Raw genomic sequence first — 20,750 nt, forward strand, 5'->3', positions numbered from 1 at the left:
TCTCTTTATTCCAGAGCATTCAATGTTATTGTGTTGATTATCTTTGAACTGATTATGAAATTGCCATGATACATTTACCTGACATAATAAATTGTAAACATTTGATTTTATTCTAACGGACTTTGTTATTTTCATTAAAGAGTTAAAAAGAAAAGTCACATTTAATGATGCACAGATATCATTAAAACCTTTTCATTTATGGAGTCAGATGAAATAACGAGGTAATACCTGAGAAAATGTATTGCATTTAATCAAAAATCCAAAAGACAGTAACGTGCAGAGACCTTCCCCGCTGATCGAATGCCGCCATTGGATCGATTTAGCCGGGCCTTACATCCTCATGACGAACACACACAGGATTTGGGAGAGTCTCTCAAATGGACAATTGCATATAAGTCGAAAGGGAATAACAAATCGAGGGAGTGAAACTCAAGGACTTGGAGATCCATTTCCGAAGGAACAGTGTGATCGACATTCCTGAACATTCAGAGCGTCCCTAAATAGCAAGATGAAGGGATGCTTCTCAAATGAAAGTTTGCATTGTAGAAAGGCTCAGTCTAGTCCAGAGATTGGAGGACATGAATGAGAAACTAATGCATCCTTTAAAATACAAATTACAAAATAAAAAGACCATGTAATGAAGGCTGCCTTCCCAATCTTTCAAAATGAGATGGCCTTCAATGGCCTGACTTGATACTGATTGCAATTAAACATATTCATAATTTTTTTTTATTAAAGTGTATAAATAAACACTTAGCATTGATTCAACATTAAATTCATCATGTTAAGTATTTTTACATTTACATTATGTATTTTTAACATTTTTGTAACTAAAAGTGATGTAGAATCGAATTTAAGTGACATTACTATTGATTGTTTTTTATATTATTATTGAAATTTTAACATTAGTAGGGTGCATAACTGAGGCTCTACATTACGTCGCAGTGTTTATCTACTGGTGATGACACATCAATGTTGACTTAGAAAACTTCAGCACATTTTACCATCTTCATATCAGCCTTTACTGGGTGAATGAGCAGCACTGAAACAGAAAGTGAAAGTTTCTCCTCACAATTAATTCACAGTCATTTTTTTCATTTAAACTGAGCTTATTCTTCACGGAGAAGCTGATGTGCATTTTAGAAAGTTGAGTAGATAAGACAGTAGACATCCTCATTTTTATCCTCATTATCGAGTGTTTTGGAAGTTTCACCATTGGTCTAAGTTACCGAGGGGTTTTGACTGCATGTGATCGTCTCCTGAGAATGAATTGACCCAGTCATTGCATCTTGTAAAACATTAACAGAGAAGTTACATACCGGGTTAATAGTTCACAGCATCATCCAAAACTGAACTCCAAAAAAAGCATTGTAACATAATCACTCCCACCGTTTGATTTGCGTTATCCCCCAGTGTGTATATAAACCCCCGTCAGGTGATCTCAGTCCACACTGATCTGAAGAACCTCATCTGACATCAACACCATCCGTGACCTCGGGTCAGTATTCACAAGCTATATTTGATGATACGATATTATTCAGCATGTTTAGAATGATTAACCTCATTTTCATTTACATTACAGGTGTCCTCAACTTTATCAACTTTACAGACTCTTCCAGCTCCTCAGAAGTTGACAGTAAGAAATCGATTATAAGTTTTAATAATGAAACCAAAGATATTTGCTCATGTCAGTATTGTGTCAGGGATTTATCTCTTAATATAAACAATTATGATTCCGAACGATTAAATAATTAAGAATATCATCAATATATAAAAATATATAAAAATGGGTCAAATATTGGTTATATAAAAAACAATTTACATTATATATATATATATATATATATTGATGACATTCTTAATCTAATCATGCAAATTACATGTCAAAAATTGTAGTTACTAATGTAACCCATTAGATTACACATTTTAGGTAATATAATCAGACTACATTTAGATTACTTTTGACCTAACTTTATCACATTGAAAGAAAATCAGAGAGAATCAAATAAATTATGAAAAATGTATTACCATTGTGTGAATATTAACCCTTGTGCATCAATTAAAAAAAGTTACACATAGGTCCATAGAGGACAAAAATGTCTGTCAAAACACTGTCATATTTTTTTTTTTAAGTAAAACAAAAAATGTAGGTTTAAGTTTATGACAATTATTTATGAACATTATTTTATATAAAATGTATATTTTATAAAACATGTTGAAATACAAATTCAAAGCCATAAACTTTGTGTTAAAAAGTCGTGTTCAAAATTTGAGGATGATATCTCTAAAAATTAGCTTTCAGTAAGACTTTGTGGGTGCAGTACCAAATTTTTACCCACACAATTATCGCTGCATAATTTATCCAATTGGCTCTATAATATGCATAAGCAGAAAACAGGAATAAAGTGAGTATTTGGTTTATGGGCCAAACCTGAAAAAAAAAAATGGCACCGTCTGGTAAAAAATTGGCCTGGGAAAACCCAGACAACTTCCGGCAAATTTAGATTTGCTCTAAAAGTTAGTCTGGCAAAGAGCTCATTCAAGCCCATTTCCAATCCGCCGAAATCGAGGCACCAATCAGAAACGTTGGGGCGAGCTTTTAAATGAATTTAAAAAGGCTCCCTGATATGATTCAGGTATTCAAATTCATATTTATTCCTGGCTATATTAATAGCCAATTTGAGCAACCAATAGCACATTTTAACATCTTAAATAATAAGATTTGCATGCATCATCATCCAAAGCATTTGAAGTGGGTATTGCTGAATCAGTCTTCAGCCTATAACCAAATGCTCCACTCTTCTCCACAATGGTAACCCACAGTTTTTAAATTTAAATGGTTCTAATAATTGCAATGTAATTGAACATTAAACACAATTACGCGCTATTAAGTCTTCCCCTTTTCTAATTTTCTCAAAAACACACAAAATAACTCTTAATTTCAACATTTATTCTCGCTTTATTCAGCCATATGCAAAGCATGCTGGGAACTAACAAGCACCGGCCAGTTTCAGTTAATGCAACACAAAGCAAGCATGTAATCCAACACAAGCAGATTAAGTAAACTTAAATTTGACATATATTTAAGCAGACTGAACACAATCAAATTAAGTTTGGACAAAATGTATAGCAATTGAGTTGCTTAAGCTCATTTTAATTAAGCAATTTGAACAAGCAGCAAAAACAAAGCAAGCAAAAGCACATACACATGCTGTCTCTTATTCCGCTGGCAGGAATCCCGCGAGGTCATGGACTTCTTCAAAGTTGTGGGCGCCATAGCGTCCGGTGTGGCGGAGGGGACGGTGGGTGCGGTCCGGGCCGTGGTGGACGTCCCGGTGGGGATGGTGAAGGGAACCATTGAGAGCTTGGAGAAGGCCAGCAGTAAGATGGACAGCGTCAGCACACCCGGAGACGGAGTGAACGCTGTGTTCGGTCTGCTAGCGTCTCCGCTGACCGGCGCGGTGTCCGGAGCAACTAGAGAGATTGTCAATGCGCCATTTAAAGTTGTGCAGAGTACTGCAAATGGTGTTGAGAGAGTTTTAGACGATTAAAGACTCAAACATTTAACACTCATATTGTGTACACCTTTTAATAACTTTTATCTGTGAATTATCTGGAAATTGAAGAAAAATTACTAATTAAAACTTTCACACTCTCACAGTTAATGATGGTTTGACGTTGTCTCTGCAAATTACTTCATAATATCGTAACATTAAACTCAACACTGATCGTTTCACAATTATGCGAATTAAACTTCACTATGTCACACATTTTGTCTTTTGTGTAAATTGTCTTTGGTCCTTCTGTTTTTTTTCAGCATTTGAATACTTATAATAGTGTTTAAAGCTATTGTGTTTTTTTATTGTTATGTTTTTTTTGTTATAGGCCTTCTGGTTGAAACTCTCTTCACATCCTCATAGGAGTCAATAATAGAAGTGGTCTAAATATTAAAACATGTACATATTGTCTGTGGAAGTCTCAGAAGCAAAAAACGTTTGTCCAATCATTGCGTTAGGTCCAAATGCAATGATACAATGACCTGCCTGCCTGTCTGTGGGTTATCTCAATTAATGGATCAACCAACAAGAATTTCTAGTAACAATACAGGATTTTTAACATCAAAATGTATTGATCATATTAACACTAATAATCCTGATATGTGCTCAATACCCATTTCTGTAACAGTTGGCTTTAGTGATCACAACTGTATTGCTGTCTCCAGGAGAACTAAGCTACCTAAAATTATTATGAAAATATCTTATAGGGTATTTAATGAGGAGAGTTTTCTAAATGAATTGGATAGTATTAAATGGAATTTGATAAGTGACATTGATGATGTTGATGCATCCCTTCATTTATTTATGGATTGTTTTATGAGAGTTGTTAACAATCATGCCCCATTAAAGAAATGTACAGTTAAAGCCAAAAGTGCTCCCTGGGTTGATACTGAGTTAAGGAGCTTAATGGCTCAAAGGGAAGAGGCTAAAAAGGTTGCGGTTATTTCTGATTCTTCTAAGGACAGAACATTTAATTGTATTTTAAGGAATCAGGTGACCAAGGTGAACAGAGTGAAAAAGAAAGAATATTTTAAGAAGAGAATTGATGATAGTGGTACAGATAGTAAGAGAATGTGGAAGGTACTCAATGAAATCATGGGGAAAAAATCTACTTGTACTTCTTTTGTTGAATTGAATGGAGTTTATTTGACTAAGCCAATACAGATTGCAAATTATTTTAAAGATTATTTTGTTAATAAGGTTTCTAATTTTAGAGAGACAATGAAATACACGATTGATTAAAACTCAGTTGAGCTAATTGAAAGGTGTATTATAAAAGATAAACTGTGTAGTTTTGAATTTCATCAGGTTGATGTTGTGCAGGTGGAAATGTTGTTGAGATCATTGACTGTTGGTGGGTCTGTTGGCACAGACAACTTGGATAGTCGGCTGTTGAAGTTATCAGCTGGACATATTTCTAAACCAATCTGTCACATTTTCAACAGATGTTTGATTAGTGGTGTGTGTCCAAAACTTTGGAAGGAGGGTAAGATAATTTCTTTACCCAAAGACACGAAATCAACTTTCTGTGGTCCAAATAGTAGGCCTATTAGCATCTTGCCTATTCTAAGTAAATTATTGGAAAAGATTGTATTTGAGCAAGTGCAAGATTACTTTTCTAACAATGATTTGACTACGATGTTTCAGCATGCTTATAGGTATGGTCATTCCACCTGCACTGCAATGACACAAATGTCGGATAGCTGGCTAACATCAATTGATAACTCAATGCTAGTGGGTACACTACTACTAGACTTCAGTGCTGCCTTCGATGTGATTGACTATGACATTTTGATTTCTAAACTTATTAGTTATGGTTTTACTTTCTCAGCAATAAAGTGGTTTAAGAGCTATTTGTCGGAGAGGTCGCAAAGAGTTTATTTTAATAGTGCATTATCTAGTAGCAAGTCCCTGGATTGTGGTGTTCCTCAAGGAAGTTGCCTCGGACCTTTGTTATTTTCAATTTTTACAAATGATATGCCCTATATACTCAGTAATTGACTATGTTTGCTGATGATTCTACTCTTTATTATGCAGCCCCTACATGTTCAGAGCTTAATCAGGTTCTGTCTAGCGAGATTAGCAAATTGTATAATTGGTTCAAAACAAATAAACTTGTTCTAAATATTTCAAAAACTGTGAGTATAATATTCGGTTCTAAGTATAGATTATCTGATAATCCTAAAATTGATATACAAGTAAATGGTCAAAATGTACAGCAAGTAAAAAATGTGAAGCTTTTGGGACTTTGGCTCGATTCCACATTGTCATGGTCGGATCACATCAACAAAGTTGTTGCTAAAATGGGTAGAGCTGTTGCAGTAATGCGTAAATGTGCACAGTTTTTAAACTTACAGTTGTTTAGCCGTGTTGTTTGTACATTTGGATTACTGTTCTGATGTATGGTATGCTGCATCAAGCAGTCATTACAAGTGGTGCAAAATAAGGCTGCAAGACTGGTTCTCGAGAACTGGTGTTGCAGAGATGCATGAACGTCTTGCTTGGCTGGTGGTCAAGCATAGACTATCTGTTAATATGTTAGTATATTTGCATAGAATTATTAACACTCGGATTCCTAAATTTCTTTATAATATAATTGATTGTTCAGATATGCATTCACAATACACAAGGGGGGTGAATAGTCGACAGATTTCTTTACCCCTACCTAAATCTGACTCTATGAAGAGGACTGTGTTTTATAGGTCAATTGTATTTTGGAACAATCTTCCAGTTGGGGTTCACTGTAAAACCGAACAGTTGTTCTAACTAACACTTTTTAGTTAACTTTACTTAATGTTGAATAATTAGTTGAACTTACTTAAAACAATTTAGTAATCTGTACTGTTTGCATGCTATGCCTTCTTTACTCAGAAAACCCAAGTACACATTACTTGACTGGTTTGAGTACCATTTTGCAAAAGCAAAAAAAAAAAGGGAAAAAAGCAGGCGGGGCAAATGTTTTTTGAGGCGGGGTAAATCTTAATAGACTTTTCACTAATTTCTGCAGTCATCGTTCTTCTTAGTTGCATTTGCTCATTTTCCAGTCATCTTGAATGTTATTGTCAAAACAACTAACAATTTTGGGAGAACGTCACATAAGTTGACTTCTTAAATTCATGTTGATTTCCAAAAATTTCTCACCATTATTGTGATAAGTGTTCCCTTTGGTTGGGCACTGGGAACTTAATTTATATTATTATAATTTTCTTCCAATTGATGCAGTGATGCAACATGAAATCAGTTATATGATTTCAAAGGAAGTGAAGTAATAAATATTATATATATTTATACTTAAATTATTTCCATGTTTTGAATGAATTTATTAATGATATATATGATAACTATCGTTATACTTCATGTATAATAATGATCTTTTAACATTTTATTGCTAACACTTATGGCATAACCTTTTAATTGGGTTGATATAACCCCTCTATATTTGTGACAATATCTCGCAATTTTGCTTGAGTCACACACAGACTTCAACATTCAGCATGCGAACCAAAACAATGGTAACACATTTTTTAAAATGAATTTAATTAATTAGATCATTACAATTTTATTTGCTGTCTCTTGTCAGTATAACCCCAATAACGATAGCAAATACAATTGTAATGGTAAAATAAAGCCAAAAATAGTAAAACAAAGCAATTAATTTATTAATGCCGCAATGCACTCTGGGAGTACACTTCATCAGATCACTGATAGAATTAAGTTGAAAAAACTTAAACGGATTAAGTAAGAAAAACTTGATGCAATTAAGTTATGCTTACTTAATTAAATTAAGGCAACGAGTTACCTTAGTTTTTTTAAGTAGATTCTACTTATCCGGGTTTGCAGTGTTCGTGAAATCAAGGGAAAAACTGGTTTTAAAAAAAGACTTAGACTGTATTTGTTTTCAATATCATAATATTGTCTGGATTGGTTGAGTGAGGTTGTATTATGTGCTATGTTATTCTCTATGTTTATTTATATTTGATATATTTGGGAGTAATTGTGATTGTAATTATTGGCTTTTGGATGTATTGTTTGGACCCCAGGAAGACTAGCTGCTGTCTCGGCGTCAGCTAATGGGGATCCTTTTAAATAAACAAATAAACAAATAAACCATATGTATTTCCATAATTCGCGCAGAAATCATACGCCATCAGCATATTCCTTATCACGTGAGCGTCAGTTGCATCGGATTGTCATCAGATGTGACCTTTGGTTTTGATATTAATGGAGGACAAACTATCAACCAATGGCCAACCAAAAAGATATAAAACTGTGTCTTTTGGCCTTAAAGATCCCATTCAAATATTTATTGTACAGTGGATCAGGTCATAATCAATTTTAATTCACACATTGTATTAAGCAGATGCCCAAATCTTCACATGTGCATTTGATGTACCGTATGAAAGAGCAGCTTCAAGACTAGTAAGCCCTAGTTTACAGGAAAGATTGTGGAAGTTGAAAATAAAGATGTGTGAAGGTTTCCCCCATCAAAGCCTTAAATCTGGGAGAATGAGAAACTTGATGAATCATCAACCGAGTTTACAGGAAAGTCTGTGATCCTGAAAGTGAAAATAAATAAAGGCCAGAGGTTTTCTCCTCTCATTTCAACAGGGGATTTCTTGATGATGAGGAGGAGGATGTTCTTCATGATACTTGAAATCTGAGAGTGGAAGTTCATATCAACATTAAAGTAAAAATGTGGAAGTAAAGGCTATGTCTTCTCAGCCAGAAATAAACATCTTTACCAACATCTCCACTTGTTTCCTGGGCGTTTTGGATCAGTGACTCCCACAGTTTCAACTCAGTTCCTCTATTAAGTCTATAAAGACCAGAGAGTAACCCAACATTAATTTAAAGAAGTTTCAGCTGCCCAACATCAAGACCATCTGTGACAGCAGGTCAGTATTCACAATCTGTTTGGTGAGTGACATTATAGCTAACTTTAGCATGTTTACTATGTGTTTAGCATGTTTAGCATGTACAGTAACTTCATTTCAGGGGCAATAACATAAATGCTCATTTTGATATACATTACAGATAAAATTGCCTTCAGTTTTATAGAATTAATTTAGTCTCTCTGTCATATTGTGCCCTTCTTTCTGGGTGAACATATGTTTCTGCTGCGGATGTGGCTGCCATTTCTGACATAGGATGCTTGTCGAAGATTAAGTGGAAACATTAAATCAAATATTCTACTTTTGTCAAAATTATGAGTTGTCATGATTTTGGTTCAAATATATTTACTGAAACAATTATATTTTTGAATCAAAATTATTCATGAATGAAATAAAAATTTCAACCACAAGTTTTCAACGCCGAAACAATGAGAAATATACATATATGTGACGGCGTTGAGGTTTTTTTTGCTCAAAATGGCCACTGGATTTTTATAGTCTGTTTTTTTATATATTTTTTTTTTATAAAAATATATCCTGCATTTTTTAGAAAGCATACAATACTGCCAAAAATTATAGATGCAGTGCACATTTTGTTTAATATTTTCTAAGTACAAATTTAGTGAAGTGCCCAAGGGACATGACAAAAGTGTAAGATAGAAATAAGACATTATTTCTTGATAAAAAATTATTTAAATGCGCTAATTATTTTTTATTCATTATAACTAGTCTAAACTCTTTTAACTAGTGCTGGGCAATGATTAATCGTGATTAATCACATCCAAAATAAAGGTTTGTGTTTGCATAATATATGTGAGTGTACTATGTATAATTATTTTGTATACATAAATACACACACACATGCATGTACAGTCAAACCAAAATTATTCACACACCAGATATAATTTTTTATATATTTGTTTTACTAGTGGGTGCAGGACACTACACTATATAGTTAATTTATGTAAGTGAGGAAAGCAAGGTGTCTGAATATTTTTTGATTTGACTATATATTTAAGAAAAATTTGTTATTTATATATAAAATATTTATATTTATATATAATATAAATGATGTATAAATATATGAACAGTATGCATATATTTCTTACATGCATAGACTATTTGTGTATTTATACAAAATAATTATACACAGTACACACACATATATTATGTAAACACAAACTTTTATTTTGGATGCGATTAATCGTTACCCAGCACTACTTTTAACATTTCATTTTGGTGAAACGCCACTTTAAAAAGTCTGGGGGACTGACATTTTAATATTAAAATATTCATATCCCAGGAAGGACTCTTGAATAAACATACATACCGGTACACAAGCTATCTCCATACTCTGCTTGCAGGAATCAGAAGGCTAGTAAACAAACGCGAGACGGCATGGACCTCTTCAACGTGATTGGATCTGTGGTGATGGGCGTGGGCGAGTGCGCAGTGGGCGTGGTCAGAGCCGTGGCGGATGTTCCTGTCGGGATCGTGAAGGGAGTCGTTTACAGCACCGCAGAGGCCGGAGGGAAACTCATCAGCTCCGGCTCGCTCGCTGAAGCTGTAGGAGCGACTGTGGTTCTGCTGGCGTCTCCAGTGACCGGCGCGGTGGTCGGAGGAACTAAAGAGATCATCAAGGCGCCAGAAAAAGTTGTGCATGGCGTTGTTAATGGTGTTAAGAGAGTTTTTGATGATTAGGTTATTATGATTAGATATTGATATTGCATAAGGGTATTTCCCAGAATTCGGGCCTATTTCTGTCCAGAGGGGTAATTCATTCTATTAAAAACTAATTCAATCTAATACATTTTAGCACCACTAATTAGTATAAACAAAAACAAGCCTAGACTTATTTTATGGCTGCTCTTACTATTGATTTTAACACATTTTATTGGTGTTTTGTGGTACAATATCTGTGTTTTGGTGTTGTCCGCCACCAGAGTTTTCCCTTGTCATAACAAATCTCAAACATTATTTATCACAAATTAATAAAAAAAAATATGCATATGAATTAAATGTTACCTGAACTAATAAACTACATGCACAGATTAAGCATATATATGCATTTTGTACTTTATTTTGCTTAATTTCTACCTGTCCCATGGTTTAGCTGTCATTACCAACACGCTCTACATAAAGGCACTTTTTAACAGTTTTTTCATCAAAAGTTTATTTGGTAGCCATGGTAACCTAATAGCACATGGATTTCAAGCTGCAAGACTGATGCCTTGATGTCCAGAAAAGTAATAAATCTACTCTTTATTCTTTGTGTTGGGCATGTACACTTATTATGCGGCATTACCATATGTGTTGTATTTCTGTATTTATTTATTTTTTTACATTTTTGGATTATTTTTATCACTTTATTAGTTAAAAAAGTGTAAATTACATGTAGAAAGCTAGCTACACTTGCTTAGTCATCATCTTTGCTAGCAAGGCTAGTTTTTTGACTAAATTGCCATTCCCAGCACAGTCATTACCAGCACATTACAGCTTGTGCTGGTAATGACAGGTTGTGGTGGTGATGACGGCAGATACACACAGTTCCTGTTTTGTCTTACATCAGATTAAACTATGATGTTTAAGCCAATTAATAGATGTGTGTTTGTTTGTTTTTTGGTCTGAAGTCACTTAGGCTCTTAAATTACAATAGGTTATGATCAGTGATTTGTCATCACCGCAACAAACTGTCATTACCAGAACTGCAATGTCATCACCATCACCATTACCATACATATTTTTGCCAATAAATGATGTATAAATTACAAAAACATCCTACAATTATATATTTCTGACAAAGTTGGACAGTCTAAATTATCACTGTATTAAAAAAGTTTTGATATATGGCATTCACTTAAAATAAGCTTATATTCCAATCCAGGGTAGATTGATGAATCAGAAATGTAGATACTTAAGTGACTATAATTCATCTTACAAGTAAACATCAACAATCCCATTAAGTTCAAGATAAAATAGATTCCATGTGAAACCACAAAATGTTTTAAAAGCACTGATTTATCATTTAAGTTTTATTTTTTTTACATACATTCGATGATGTGATGGTAATGACACATTTACTTGACATAGTTAAAAAAAATGGCAAAAAATCATAAATTCCCTTATCTTATGGTCTCAACCAAGCTCATAACATTGTACCTGACTTAAGGACTGATAATTTGATGTATACCAATTAGTCAAATTTCGGATTTTAATTTTCAAAATTGCAGCAACCCAATTTGGCCCTTAATCTGAGAAATACCCATAAACAACGTCGCCTGCTGCCAACGAGAATTAATACAGCCTTGTGTATATTACAAAAAAATATCTGAGATCTGAAAATAAAAAGTGAATTAGTGAAAATAAAATATTCCACGGAATCCCAGTTAAAGATGGTTTGATGAAGTCTACAAATTTCTTAATATTGTAACATTATAAATCAACACATCATTTCACAATTATGCTAACTAAAGTTGCCCATTTTTTTCTCTGGTCCTCTTGTTTTCAGTGTTTGTATAGCCTACTTGAAAAATGTCACATCAAATTAATCTCTGTTTTCTTCAGAAAACAGATTCTGTATGCATATTTGTCAATATGCTTTCAGATATTCATCATCCTTTTATAGGGAAGGATTTGCTTTGTGAATTGTCCATGCAAACATAAAATTATATTATTCTTGTCAGACATCTTTCTTATATTGGATTATATTGCATGTCAGTGTTAGTGATCATGCGGAACTACTTCCTGCTTACTGCAGAATTTAAGTTGCATTTAAATAAAGATTTTAATTTAAATTACAAATGAATTGTGTTTATTTTTCTCGTATGCATGCAGTTGTAACAGGTACATAAAGTTTCCTGTTTAATACACATGTTTATAAGAATTAACACAAAAATGTTTGTTTACATACACCTGATATGACTGCCTAATTGAAGTGTGAGTGCCTTCCCCTTTAATTGTGGTGATGACATCATAAGTCAATATAATGTCCTGTTCTGTCCCCTCCTCTTCCTCTTTGCATTGGTGATGCAGTGGAGAGGTGAGGTTATTTTGGGCTCTTGATAATCTTTTTTAATCTTAATTTGAATTGTTGCTATTGTGTCTATATTTTCACTGTAATCTATGTATATAATAATATTTTACCTATCTGTGTGGTTATTTTTTGTCATTTCATCCCGTTTAAGTTATATTTTTGCATCTGGGCCTAAATGTGGACATGAGAGCACACGTGATAAGTGTACATCACATTTGTTTTATAGATAAAGCAAGGGCGACTCTCACACTAAGAGGCTGATTACATTTGTTTTATATCAGGAATAAAAGATCAGTGAAACTGCCGAATGCTGTCCTGTTCTTCTCATACCAACCAAAACACAACACAGAAAAGAGACCAGTTACACTGTCACATAATCTGGGTTGCTCCACAAATATTAATTTAAAGTTAACTTACTAAAATAAATGTTCATCATTGAAAACTGTACAAAACAGCACATTGTGGAGCTGGGGCCATAGTTGTTCAGACATATAAACAAGTAGCCTATATCAGCTTAGACTTCCCATATGAAGTTGTGGACTATTATTGCGTTTATTTTTTCCATCTCCCCTCTCTCCCTGCAAACACACATGATTTTCTGTGGAAATCAGACAAGATTACAGAGGTGTGTTTCCCTGGATCAGACAAGATTACAGAGGTGTGTTTCCCTGGATCAGACAAGATTACAGAGGTGTGTTTCCCTGGAACACACACACACAAACACAGACGTGTTTTACTTAAAAGCTTTGATGAACATTAAAGATACTGTACCTGATTTTTTTTCTTCTATTTGGGCAAAATGGTTTAAACCCCAAATAATATATTTTAAAAGCAATCATCTGTGAAAAAACAGGCTTTATGATGCCATCTAGTGTTTATTAAAGAGGATTGTTATAGATGAGAAGCTCGTTCCAGGGACGGAAAGTCTTGGCCAATACATGCTCAGGAAAAAGGGGGACAAAAATTATAAAATGAGAGAGTACATCATGAATCCATTTTCCAAACCGTGGAATTTTGTCATATCCTGAATCACTACGGTATAAAACCTTTATTAATATGTGTTTATACTGGGACTACTTTAGACCGGTCGGGTCACACTGTTGAGGAGTAATCCAGATATCCAGTGCCTGTGTGACTCTTCATAGACACAAACAGAGAGAAAGAGCTTCAGCTACAATGTTCTTCCACAAAACACAGCAGTTCTCTGTTTATTAACCTCTAGAGGACTGCAGCTTTTGTTTTGGCTGCAAAATATCCCTTTGAAGAACTTATAAACACAACTTACATATTTACAAACAATAAATCGTCTTGTACTGTGACATTTTTTGCGTCTTTAAATATTTTTTTTGGATTAGATGTAGATGTTTTATTTAAAATAATAGTTACGTTTTGTGTCACCATTATGGTGATCAGTGTTTCCTTTAGTTGTGTTGTTTGACCCTTGATATTTTAATGTTAGTTTTTCTCTTCTGTAACTGTGTTTTTCCATGGAAAGAAAAGCCAGAGAAATTATGATAAGATGTTGTTATTGATGAAAAAGACGTAATCATCAATAGTCTCATACTTCCGCGCATCACACATCATCAGCAGGTGTAGACAGACGTCAGTCATCGAGCACCACAAACAATCAGCAGCCATCTTTTACAGTTCCTTCCTCAACTAAAATAATGAGCTTATGTTGTGTTCACACCATGTCAGAATTATTAATACATAATTAAGAGAGTTGGCAACTTGACCTTCTTCTGACCTCATTTAACATCTGAGAGTTTGAGGCAGTGGCTGTTTACTTAAAGGCGCAGTACGCGATTTCTGAGAAACACTGTTTATATTTGAAATCACCAAAACAAACGCCTACCTAAAAGAACCACATCCCTATCTTGATAGCTCCGCCCCACAAATTCACAAACCCAGTAAGCAGCACAAGCACCTCCCCCCTCATGAGTGGACACGCCCCTTACTGCTGATTGGCTGCAAGTGTCTTGTAGTGCTCGATCCACTTTCAACAGTGTTTCTCAGAAAGCGCTTACTGCACCTTTATCTGGAACAGCAACAAATATGTTGGAATGCAGTCGATCAGGCGGGTTAACTTCAAATAGAAACTTCACATTCTCCTTCGACTTTCATCAACTCTGTACTTCTTTTCTGTGTGGAATCGCTGTGTGTTGAATTGGGAAATCAGCTTTAATTGATTCATTGACAGATAAAGCTAATAGGATAGCATGATACGTGAACACTATGCAGGCCATAAAGTGTGTGATTGTCGGGGACGGGGTTGTTGGAAAATCATGCCTTCTGATCAGCTATACCACCGGTGCTTTTCCAGAGGTGCTCGTCCCCACTGTGTTTGAGAACTATTCTTCCAATGAGACTGTTGATGGGAATCCAGTGAAACTGGCACTGTGGGATACATCAGGAGTGGAGGAATTAGACAGGCTTCGAACACTTTCCTACCCTCAGACGGATGTGGTTTTGATCTGTTTCTCTCTTGTGAGTCCAGTCTCGTATGAGAACGTCCGTGCAAAGTGGTTTCCAGAAGTCAGTCATCATTGCCCGAACACTCCGATAATTCTCGTTGGGACTAAACTGGATTTGAGAGATGACAAGGACACCATTGAAAGGCTGGAAAAGATGAAAATGACCCCCATCACTTACACTGAAGGTCTGGCTATGGCTAAAGAAACAGGAGCTGTGAAGTACCTGGAGTGCTCAGCATTAACACAGCTAGGCCTTAAGACTGTGTTTGATGAAGCCATTCATGCAGTTCTACGTCGGCCCCCAGTGGAGAAAAGAAAGAAAAAGTGTTTAATCGTCTGAACTGACTGAACACACACCAGCTGTAATCTGAGCTCACCTGAAGAAGAAACTATGAGAGGCTGTTCAGGAAATAAAACATACTGTATGTATTGTGTCAATATGCATTGGTTAACAGGTTGAATATGTGCTTTAATGACAAACCCATTGGTTACATTGGTTTGATCAAATACACATTGGATACTTTGTTTTAGTAAAGAATATTGGTTTGTCAAAATGCACGTTGTTTGTTCAAATGTGTACTGGTGAGGATACATTGGTTTGCTGAAGAGTTAATGGGGTATACAGTGCTTTTAGAGAATGTATTGTGTGCACTCAAAAAAACAACAAATGTCCTCACTAACACTTTTTAGTTAACTTTACTGAATGTCCAGCCACTTAATGTGTTGATACTTGTTCCTATACATTTATGTTATATGAGCCACAAAGTGTTTCTGAAAGAGAATGTGTCAAATGATGTTAGAAAATAATATTTTTTGGATGAATATATGACGTATAAGAGAACCTGAAGGAACATATTGAAGAAAAGCATTCCTAGCGTTAGTCCCGCTCATTTGCAGTGTCCACTTCCCCACAAACACATTGGGTTTGGCAGATTTTACGCCGGATACCCTTCCTGATGCAACCCAGCACTCACCAATCATCAAAACCTGCATGTCTTTGGACTGTGTGGGAAACCGGATCACCCGGAGGAAACCCACGTTAACACTGGGAGAACATGCAAACCCTCACAGAAAGGATTCCTGGCTCGAACCGGAGACCATCTTGCTGTGAGTCGACGGTGTTTCCTAATGAGCCACTTTGTCGAATATGGGCCCTTTCAATAGACATTAACTCATTTGGGACTACAGGTGAAAATGAGCATTTATGCTATAACCTGGCTCATTTACAGTCTGTACAGAAATGTTAAGATTGTTCATTAATGTGCACTGTCCTGAATAAATAAATATTTGCCACTAGATGGAGCCAGAGGTTTCTATTACACATCTGGGCCCTACCAGCACACATGAGCTGCACCTGGACTATCTACACGGGGCCCTGCAAGGTTTGACAGAGATTTAGATGTTGTTGTTTTATTGAAAGTTATAATTGTCACCATTATGGTGATCAGTTTTTGCTTTGGTTGGGCAGTTGGCCCTTAATATTTTAACATTGGGGTTTCTCTTGCTGCTTTAAATGTGTTTGTTACGGAACAGGCCACAAATTCATGAGAACATTTTCAGCATCATTTCTCCAGATTTAACTGTTGGACAATAATTGAAAATAACCACAACAAGATGCCAGTTTATCTTCCACGTGACTTTCTCTTCTCATGCAGTAACTGAGCCAGTAACTCTTCTTTCGTCTCAATTACTGAGCTAAAAACTAAAAGCTAAAAAAATAAAACATAAAAATGGATTGTGGATTCAGTTAACATTACTGATGGCTTAATTAAAATGTAAAAGTACATTATATCAGTTTAGATTTCCCATATGAAGTTGTGGACTATTATTGCATTTATTTTTCCATCTCCCCTCTCTCCCTGCAGACACACATGATGTTCTGTGGAAATCAGACAAGATTACAGAGGTGTGTTTCCCTGGAACAGACTCCTTTTGACCTGATCCTGCTGATTTAACTTAAAGATATCAACAGATCACAAGGATATCAGCAAAACATTCAAAGCCATTTTCACACACTCACACACACACACACACACACACACACACACACACGAACACTCTCACAAACTCTTTCACATACTCTCTCTCTGTTTTAGACATGTGTTTTACACAGTTTTGCTAAAAAATTAGGTGTGTTTTATTGTTTTGGCTGCAAAATATACATTTTAAGAAATAATTCACACAAATTACATATATACATACAAGCATTACATACATATCATCTGACAAACACCAACATCAGCATCTTCAGCTGAGAACAACATCAAATCCAATTATTAATCTGACTATCTTTGAGAACAAATCTTTTTTGATAATATTTTATAAATATATCTTTAAAACTTCAAGTGTCACAAGTACAAAACAGAGTGATTTTATTTTTTATTTTATTTTTTTTACAAAAAATCCCAGTAATCTCACACATTTCTTCTAGAGTTTTAGAAGCGATTTGACAAAATACTAAAGTCTGCAAATAAAATAAAACATTTCTCACCGAAGAGCAAATTATCTGAGCTGCTATTCATTTTTAAAGCTCCATACTTTTAAATAATTTATGACTATTTTTTTTTTCTAAAATAATTTAGGAGACAAAGTTGATTATTCTCATCAAATAAATGAGAATAATTGTGGGGAAAATTGTGTTGTGCATCCACATATTATTCTAGAGTCTTCTGATGGACATAAAATGCAAATAAAGTCTAGTGCCACGGCTCTTCACACAGAGTCAAAGCACTGCATCTTGGGGTAAAAGAAACAGGTGAATCAATAATATTGTCAATAAAACAACTTTACTGTATCTTGTATTTTATTTATTTAATTAATTTCCTCATTATAAATTTACAATCTCTTATTTTGACTAGCCTGTCAAGACAGATTATTTGCATTGCGTCATATTGACTAGTCCCACCCACAGTAAATTCTGATTGGTTTTCATTCATCCTGAGATACGGTGACGTATGCAGGATTCATTTTGAAAACTGAGGCAATTTATCGTTACTGGGATAAAACCTATTTAAACAAAATGGGAAATGTTCCTTACACATGTATGTGCTTTTCCACACTGACACCACACAAAGAAACTGTGCATAAACAGAAATAAGATTGCATTTAAGACACAAGAAGTAATATTTGATGCCAGATAATTTATTTGTCAGAATCTTGCAGCATGCATGAATTTAGATAAGATTATGTCATGGCAACCCACTGTTTCAAGCACTATATCTTTCTAGTTTCTACAACAGTAATATAGTAATTAATTTGTGTTTTTTGATTCTCAAGGGCCTCTGTTGTTTTTATGTTAATTTGAAACACATATTTCCCTATAGAGGGGTTTCACGAAGCGTCATCAATCCGGAAGTCGGCCATTTTGGAGGCACTGAACGTAAATAATGCCACTGAACTGAACGGACTCGCAAATTTGGCTGATTATTTCCGCTGCTGAAAAATGGTCGAGTTTTGGTCTGTACTAATCGGTCACATCGAGAAAAAACATGTCGAGTGCTATAGACTGTTAAAAGTTAAAGAGAAGAGTGCAAAAAACTGATGAAAGAAGGCGTTTGTGGTTGAGAGAGGTACAGCATCAGTCACATGTAAATGAAGCGTTGACTATGGCTAAAATGTCGACGTAGTTAACTATGGCTACATTCACACTGTCAGTCCAAATACGATTATCTTTGTATCAAATTGGTATCTGATCTAAAATGATGTCCACACTGTGTATCGCAACTGTTCAGATCCGACGTGTGTGTCCATGCATGTTATTTGGTAATATGGCAATGACTTTGCGTTGATGGAGGGGTTTGCATTTGCAATATAATGTTAGATGTTGTCTTATTTAAATGTTACAACATGGAAATGTGTAGCCGCCGCGCTGGACAACTGTAGGAGGCTGGGATGTACTGCTTTTTTCCCACGCTCGTCTGCGCCGGTTTCAGAAATAATACTTTTCTGCTCGTCCGGCACTTTGCAACAACACAGCATTGTTTCGGCAGTGACTTTCAGCATGTTTCCTATAAATGACGTTTGCATTTTAAGACATACCACGCGAAATCCGATCGTTCAGACTGAAGCTGATGTCCTGATATGTGATTGGAATAGGATTAGAAAACCACATATGGATGTAACTTGAAACAGATTTTTTTTTGGACTGACAATCTGAACGTCGGGATAATAAATAGAAGGAATAATTGCAGTAATGTTACGTGCTAGAGAAGCTAACTCGTTCGGATCTTTACCACATATTAACTTTAGTTTGTCAAAATGTTGCGCTCTCTCCTGCTTCCCAAGTCCTTCCAAGTCCTTTTTCCGTGGTTTATTAGTGTAACAATGTGTTCAGTAGTACATAAACAGTGCAATCCATGCTGTTGTTTACATCCGAGTGCCTCCATAATGGCCACGCATCCGGGTTACCGCCCAGAACGTGACGTTGGTGAAACCCCTCTATGGGGTAGCCTATTGGTCTCTGTTACCTTATTTACATTTTATTACCCACAAAGCCCAAATTTAATCATTTACCTTATTTCTTCGCTGTCTGCTTGATATCTGAAACAGACTGAAAGAGACTCTGTCGATCCTGACTGACAGAATAAACAGTTTTCAGGAGTGTAAAGTTGTTGGATGCCAATGTAATCTGGGATATTGTTTATGTCTCATCAAAGAACAATAATTCACAAGTCAACCACTAGATGTCCTACCAGTGCTGTGAGTCCAGTAAAGACACGACAGACTTACATGTCTTGAAGGTTAATCGAATTTATTGAAGCACTGGTCCTAGTTGTAAAAACATACAAAGTAAAAAAGGCAGAGGAAACTCTTTATAAATACATTAATACATACAACAAAATACTTGCATTTGAATATTAATAAGTTGTGCAGATATCACTTGTCTGATTTCTAATCTTACTCCCCAAACTGAAGACCAAAAAATCCTGAATAACAACAAACCGTATACTAACAGATTAAACTCAAACACACTTTAAAAAAAAATCAAATTATTTAAAAAAACAGCAACAATTACACACAAAAAATTTAAACAAATAAGAAACAGATTTTACATCAATCCAGCACACATCTACTGTCATTCTCTCACACAGGGTTACGAGAACAAATGAGTCTTAATGTGTGTGATGAACATGTTAATATTGGCTGTGGTTTGAATAGATGGGTACATTTTTCCACAACTAAACAATCATCCAACAATCATTCATTAAACGATTGAACACAGGCTTTGTGTTCGCTGGTCTCTATCACTCATTTGACGCTGCTGTAGATCACTGATGCATCTTCCACAATCTGAACAGATGATCGCCTAAACAATCAAACAAACAGCAGCACAACAATATTATAGCTGATATAACATGTGCTGGTTAAATTGGTACTGGTTAAGTTGGTACTGGTTAAGTTGGTACTGGTTAAGCTAGTATTGGTTAAGCTAGTACTGGTTAAGATGGTACTGGTTAAGTTGGTACTGGTTAAGCTAGTACTGGTTAAGTTGGTACAAGTTAAGCTAGTACTGTTTAAGCTGGTACTGGTTAAGTTGGTACTGGTTAAGTTGGTACTGGTTAAGCTAGTATTGGTTAAGTTGGTACTGGTTAAGTTGGTACTGGTTAAGCTGGTGCTGGTTAAACTGGTACTGGTTAAGATGGTACTGGTTAAGTTGGTACTGGTTAAGCTAGTACTGGTTAAGTTGGTACAAGTTAAGCTAGTACTGGTTAAGCTGGTACTGGTTAAGTTGGTACTGGTTAAGTTGGTACTGGTTAAGCTAGTATTGGTTAAGTTGGTACTGGTTAAGTTGGTA

At 35.2% G+C, this 20,750-nt stretch overlaps 1 long non-coding RNA gene and 1 pseudogene across 1 annotated transcript; both read left to right on the forward strand.

The window, feature by feature from the left end:
* The first annotated feature begins 1,431 nt into the window (after nucleotides 1-1,431).
* On the forward strand, nucleotides 1,432-3,768 carry LOC130105884 (uncharacterized). The gene is made up of 3 exons (XR_008809671.1): nucleotides 1,432-1,498; nucleotides 1,583-1,636; nucleotides 3,234-3,768. It is a non-coding gene; the product is annotated as an uncharacterized LOC130105884 (long non-coding RNA).
* A 10,884-nt stretch (nucleotides 3,769-14,652) lies between these two features.
* On the forward strand, nucleotides 14,653-15,297 carry LOC130105867 (ras-related C3 botulinum toxin substrate 1-like; annotated as a pseudogene).
* The last annotated feature ends 5,453 nt before the right edge of the window (nucleotides 15,298-20,750 follow it).

This window comes from Rhinichthys klamathensis, unplaced genomic scaffold (genome assembly GCF_029890125.1).
Source record: "Rhinichthys klamathensis goyatoka isolate OS25496 unplaced genomic scaffold, OSU_Roscu_1.1 h1tg000330l_1, whole genome shotgun sequence".
In the NCBI taxonomy this organism is placed as follows: Eukaryota; Metazoa; Chordata; class Actinopteri; order Cypriniformes; family Leuciscidae; genus Rhinichthys; species Rhinichthys klamathensis.